Source organism: Peromyscus maniculatus, chromosome 5, assembly GCF_049852395.1.
Source record: "Peromyscus maniculatus bairdii isolate BWxNUB_F1_BW_parent chromosome 5, HU_Pman_BW_mat_3.1, whole genome shotgun sequence".
In the NCBI taxonomy this organism is placed as follows: Eukaryota; Metazoa; Chordata; class Mammalia; order Rodentia; family Cricetidae; genus Peromyscus; species Peromyscus maniculatus.
In genome coordinates, this window is record NC_134856.1 from 15,328,331 (window position 1) to 15,335,218 (window position 6,888).

The following is a 6,888-nucleotide window of genomic DNA, read 5'->3' on the forward strand; positions in this document are numbered from 1 at the left end:
ACAACATAGAAAACACTTGAGGATAAACATTTGTGCCGGCTAAAAATGTCTTGTGGGATCGGGAGTGTTTCATCAAAAGACTTATCTATGCATTTCGGAGGGTGTCTGAAAACCTTCTACAACCCCAAAGCAACGGTTCTGACTGACTCATTCATCAGTATCCACTGCATTTCATACCCTAAGCTTCAAAGAGGGAAACTGAAATGAAAGGGTTAATTCTTATTAAAAATGGACAGATGTCCTTCCTGGGCAATAGAAGGACTTAACTGAAGGATGTTTGCTGTAGACAGGCATTTGGGCCTCAGACCTGACTATGTTCCCTTTTAATGTCTCCTGACAAATCTGGACTCGAGGATCAGGATCTGTTGCCTAAGAAAAGATGGTAATTCTCCCTAAGCAATTGCTGGGTTAATTAAGTCTGTCACTAGTTCTGAGGGCAATTGTAGCCAAGTTGAGAGGGCTTTAGAGCCAAGGCTAGTTGCTGTGTTGTGAAACAGTCTGAAATAATTCTCTCTTGGGTCGATACCTCTGGCATGGACAATGCCGCCTTTCTAGAGTTGAGCTTAGACAGCTGGTCTCAGGAAAAGCTATGCATTTATTAAGACCCATGGCCACTGGGCATTAAATTCTCCTCTAATCTGGAGCAGAACCTAAAGAGGATGGGAAAGAATCCATTAAGTGGAGAAAAACACTGCACATCATTGGAAACCTCTGTAGCCGTGATGGCAGCTAATGCTGTGGGCACATTTTATAAATGGCCTTGGAGTGGGGAGGCAGAGTGCTCAGTAGAATATGTATCTATGTTAGGTTTTTTTAAAATGTGTTCCTATCCACTGATAGAACGAAGAAAAAGAACCACTACAATAGTAATCCTCATTCTTAGGAATTGTGCACCTCCTGTGCGTGAAGCATTTCCCACAGCAGATCACTGCTCTTCACAGTGACTCACACGGGGAGGCCTATCAATCCATTTCATTAGGAGAAGCACAGAGAGGAGACATGATTCGTCCAAGGCTGAATATCTGGTAAGAGAGTCAACTGGGGCTGGGAACTTAATCAGGATTATGGAGCTCCTAGCCTGGCTCTCACTGAAGAGGCAAATGGCCCAAAGGGAGAATGGATCACAGGAGTGTGAGGAGCATCAGAGGTGACATCCAGTTATAACAGGAACTATAGGGTAAGTCTGAGTTTCAAAATTACAGGAGCATTTGAGTTGCTTATACTCACTGCAAGTTGTATTTTCTATTATGTATCATCTATCTATCTATCTATCTATCTATCTATCTATCTATCTATCTATCTATCATCTATCTACCTTTCTATCGGTCATCATTCATCCACCAATCTATTTATTATCTATACTTTCTACATAAATAGAGCTTAGTGTTCTTTACTAAAAAAACACCATCAGATCAAGTTGGACTCTGCTAGCTCATTCCATTTTCTTTCCTTTGGGGGACAAACCTTTATGAAATTTTAGATACACAGTCCATTTTATTACATTTATCACTTACATACTGCATTCATAAAAACACATAGAAGTTTTATTTCTTGTAATAGTAAGTGGTACTATATACTATAAATTAACGTGCAATGTGTTCTTTTAAAAAGAGTATGTCTGATATTAGACTATCCTTGAATTCTGAGCATACTTCATTATGGTTAAATGAGTCAGTCATTATTTTAAAAACATGTTGCCTAACTCACTTTGTCAACATTTTCTGTTTACCTGAGCAGTCTTTAATGGAAGTTGTGTATGAAGCGCCTCTACTCCTGCATCTCCTCAATCGTTTCTTCCTTGTAGTCACCCTTCTCCTTCCATACTTGTCCAGAGTTGCCTACCCTTTCCAGGAGCTTTTCGTGGTCTTTGCCCAGCTCTAGCCTGGTGATAACCACCTTGCTGGGGTGATGCCCACATGGACAGTTCCGCCATTCCCCTTTTCGCTGCACCCATTCCATGAAGATGACATATGTCTTCCTGTACACTAGGACCACTTTGTCAATCTGCTGGCCTTTGTTGTGTCCTCAGACAATCTGAACTTCATCATCCTTTCCAATGGGTGTAGATCAAACATTGTCCTTCTGTCTCAGCTCTTTGGAAAGAGGGGAAGACGTGATCTTCCTCCAAATGTGAGAAGGTGCATTGAAATGCTGTTTGTGACTCTTGCTTCTGTCATAAGTTACAGAGGGATTGAACTTCATTTTGTCTGCTGTGATCCAGTGATGGCCACCTCACTTTGTTAACATTTTACTGAGTTTTTATTGAAGATTGGTCAACTAGGCACTGTGGTACATGTCTGTGGACCCAGGACTGAAGGGGTAGAATTGTGTGAATTTGAGGCCAGTCTAGGCTACACAGTGAGAGAACAAAGAAAGAAACAAACAGACAGACAGACAGTTCAGTGTTTTATTTTTGTGACATGACTCCTTACTTCTGCATACTGCTTTCTGACTGTCAGAGTGCATCTACAGTACTCCACTTCTCAAATGAGGTGGTGCATCAGGTGACATTGTTCTCCCACAAAGCAAGGCTAAGGTGGATTTTTTAAAAACATCACCGTTAAAAAAAAATCTCAGCAAGTTTAAAGGATTATAAAAAAATTGTATTTAAGCAACACCTCCAGAAACTTGTTAAGAGTGATGGCATTTGAATGATGGCCATGCCCTCTCCCTTTCCCAGCTCAGCACAAATAGAAGGCACATGCTCCCCAAACCCAGTATTCCGTTCTCAGAACTGCAAACTGAGGGCTGTGCTTTTCTGGAGGAGAATGCATGGCCTCTCCCATCTTCCTTTGCTGTGTTTACTCCAACAAACACCTATTCTTAGGGCAGAGGCTCTGGGAAGCCAAGGCATGCTGAGAAGACTGTATCCTCCCTTGTGGTCATCTCAAGCCATTTCTTAGGGTGTGACAAGCAAAAAAGACCTAGGCCACTGTCCCCACCCAATGTCCTGAACTTTGAATAATGGATGCAAGCCACCAATCACATCCCAGCTCCAGAGTTTATGGCTTGGAGCTTTTACCCAGAATAGAGGCAGGCCTTGAGAGTTCAGAGCCCTCCTTTAAGGAGCTGATTGCATTTGCAACAGAGTTTAAAGGAAGCTCAGGCTTAAATGCACTCAGAAAATCAATAGAAGTTTGAAAGGTGATAGCAACAAGCCACATCCTGGAGCAGTTTGTTTTCTAGAAAGAACCGACAAGAGGGACAACTAAGAAGAACCTTTTCGGGGTCAGAGAAAACCTCAAACACTGACCTCAGAAATATCCATCCAAGGGACCGAGTTTATTGGAGCAGACAGGGGACAATGTGTGCCCCAGGGCATTGTCATCATACAGGAAAGAGCAAACATCTGGTGGTTAGTGGAGCTTGACTCCTGAGTGTGATCATGAGAAAGTGGAGTCCAAGGGAGCTCTCTCCAAATCGCTGGCACTGCAGGGTGAGACCTGGCACCACCAAGGCTCACTAGTGAATGACTACAGCGCTTCATTCTGCGTGGTGGTGAAGGAATGAAGCAATAGACTTCGCTATTATTCTCCAGCTCTCCACCATAAAATGAACAAGCACACAATGGGAACACACCCCCAATTGCTGTCCTTTGTCTAACCACCCCATAAAAAAGGCAGGAAAATCCAATTCACAAACTGGAAGGTGACAGAGGCTCCCAGGGAGAGCACCTGCTTCCAGCCGACAGAAAGATACCCTCGCTGAAGAGGTAAAGTGCGATGAAAGCGGATCTTACAAGCGAAGAGAAAGAGGTAGACACTTAAAATGTGAACCAAGCAGAAACTGTACAGATGAAAAGCATAATAACCAAAGGTGTGTATTTTAACAAAAAAATAAAAAAGGAATAAATACAAAATGTAGAAAATGCTTCAGGAACAGGATATAAAGGAAGTATTTTTGGTACAGCTAGGCAATGTGTGTTTAAGCTAAGCATTACTAGAAAAGTCAGAAAGTCTAAAACCTTGAAGTTTATAGTGTAAAAGGCCTATCATAAGCTACGATTAGTTATTACAATGTAAAAAGAATAAGTTTAGTGAGGCTGAAGAACAGGGCGTTTAGTTCAGTAGGATGGTGGTGTCTGAGGCCTTCATGCTCATCAGCCGTTCACTGACTCACCCAGAACAGCTATCTCAGGAGCTCCATTTAGGAGAATGACTTACAAAGATGTGACATTTGTATCCATTATTTTTACTGCACCTTTCAATACTGAGATCTGCGAATACCACGGTGTTACAATTAACTACAGTGTTCAGTGTTGTAACAGGCTGTACAGATTTGTGCTCATGTGCTAATAGGCTCGCACGCAGGCTTGTGACAGTGTATTCTTGGACGTTTTCATAACCATGAATTACCTAGTGATAAATTTCACATGCTATAACCCTGTTGCTAAGTGCCAGTGACTATAATATGTTGGCTTGTAGTGCACACTCATGTAGATAATTACTAATCACAGGCAGAGGAGGTGAGAGGAAAGCACACTGGGTGAGGCGTCCACACAGGATGACAACTGCAGACCTCAGGAAAATAGGGAGAAGCATCAATCAAAAGCAAAATAAAAAACAGTTTCTCTAGTTCCTTGTTGAGCTTTTTCAATAATAAACACACAAATATGTAAAGCAACAATTATATCACGTTTTTAAACATATAGTAAGAATCATACTTACCATAAAGATAGCCCCAGAACCCAAGTACAGTGGTATACTCTTGTAATCCCAACACTAGGGAGGTTGAGGCAGAAGGATATGAGTTCGAGATCAGACTGAGCTATGTAGAGAGCTCCAGGCCTGACTGGGCTCTAAGAACCAGTTATGAATAATTTTTAAAATGTAACAAAAAGGATAGGAGTGGAGCTATCCTAGGTATTTTCTGTTTTTCTGTCTCACGAGGACTGTTATAAATCTAAAGTTGGTTCTTATAAGTTACTATATATGTAAAAACTCCAGAGATGACTAGAGAAATATCTTGTACCAGTAGTGAAAATTGCTAAAACAACTAACTTGTTATAATTGAAAATATCAAGCAAAAAAGTCAACAAAGGGAAGAAAAATGGGAGAGTATGTAAGTCATTTCACTAAATATGAGTGTATTAAATCACTCAGGCAAGGGGCAGGTATCAGGCTGGAGGAAAATAGAACACAGAGACAAATCGAGTGACTCACTGTCTGTAGGAGGCACACATCAGAGTCTACAGGACAAGTGCATTGAAAGGGAAGGGTGGGGAAGATCTCCTGGGCACAAGCTGTCCCCAGGAGAGCTGGGGTAGCTACACCAGCACCTGGGAGATCATTCTGGAACAAGGCTAGAAAAGGAAAAGCCAGATGCTGCACAACGGTGAAAGGAAGATAAACATGTAGGCATCTGCAGATGATCCCTTGGATATAGGGGAGCCTGACAAAAACGGGAAGCTGAAGTAGGCATTTTAACAATAATGGAGACATCCACGACTCACTTTAATAACAGGAAGCTAATAGGCAGGAAACAAGAAAAGGTACAGAAGACTTGAGCAGCACCCCAAACTGACTAGTCCTCACAGACATCTGAAGAATACCATATCCAACAACAGAACATACATTCTGATAAAACACATAAATGACACTCAGATCATAAAATTAGACTTAATAAATTTGATCATACAATGGGGTGGTGCTGAGAATTAACAGCAGGATGACATTTTGGAAATCCGCAAATATGAAGCTAAAACATGTACTGCTGCAAACCAAGAGATAAATAAAAAATGGCAAAGGCCATTAGAAAACACTTTGCTATAAATGGAGCATGCCATAAAGACTTGTGGAGTACAGAGTGAACAATACTGTAAATGTGTACAGCACAATGGAGGGAAATGAATCGCAAACAGCAACATAACTTCAAGACACTCAAAACAGAAGATCAAGTTAAACTCACAGAATTCAAAAAGAAACAATCTAATGATACCCAACACCCTTTTACAATAAGAGCACTCAAAGAAGACTAGACAGGAACACTGAAACCTCCCAAGTCATATAAATATGATATTTATAGAGAAAAAACTGGAACCCCTACCCCAGGACAAAAACAGTCCTTTCCATGATTATCACTTCTACTCAACAGTGGGAAGGTGTTTCTGTCAGAGCGCTTGGGTTGTGAGACAAAAAGAAGGTTGTATTAGCTGGCTCCTGCTGCCATGCTAAGACACTGTCGACAGCATGACATAGACAAGAGGAAGCTGGTTTCTCACAGCTATGATAATGGAGACATCCATGACTCACATCTATGGTCATCCATGACCATGAGAAATCAAGGTCCATCAGGGAACAGCTGATGATGGTATCCTTGGACCTGTAGGTGTCCCCATGTTTGGGTCTGGAAGGAGCCACAGGATTTCCTTCTAATACTGTTCCTCAGGGCCCCAACTTTATGATCTTGTTTGCCTTTTTGTCTGTTTTTAATTTTTGTTTTTTGGTTTAAGAGACAGGGCTTCTCTGTGTAGCTCCGGCTGTCCTGGAACTCACTCTGTAGACCAGGCTGGCCTCTAACTCACAGAGATCTGCCTGCCTCTGTCTTTTGAGTGGCAGGATTCAAGGGGTGCATCACTACTGCTTGGCTGATCCTATTTGACTTTATTTCCTTACTTCAAATACGACCACAGAGTAGTACTTTAACATGTCATTTTTTGGAAAAAGAAACATAAATATTCAATCTACAAGGTTCCACCCTGGGCTATTCCAAATCTATGCAAAATGCATTTGTTTTCAGCATCAAAAAGTTTGGTTCATTACAGAATTAGCTGTAAAGTCCAAAAAAATTACAAATTCTTCCCTAAACCTGTCTCAGGGAATATAGCAGAAGGGAAGGTATAGGGAATGTAAGAGGCAGGATCCCAGGAAGTCTGCTGTGAAACCCTCT

General features: G+C 41.5%; 1 pseudogene; it reads right to left on the reverse strand.

Moving 5' to 3' along the window:
• Positions 1–1,767: 1,767 nt before the first annotated feature.
• Positions 1,768–2,202, reverse strand: LOC107402639 (large ribosomal subunit protein uL24 pseudogene; annotated as a pseudogene).
• Positions 2,203–6,888: the final 4,686 nt, after the last annotated feature.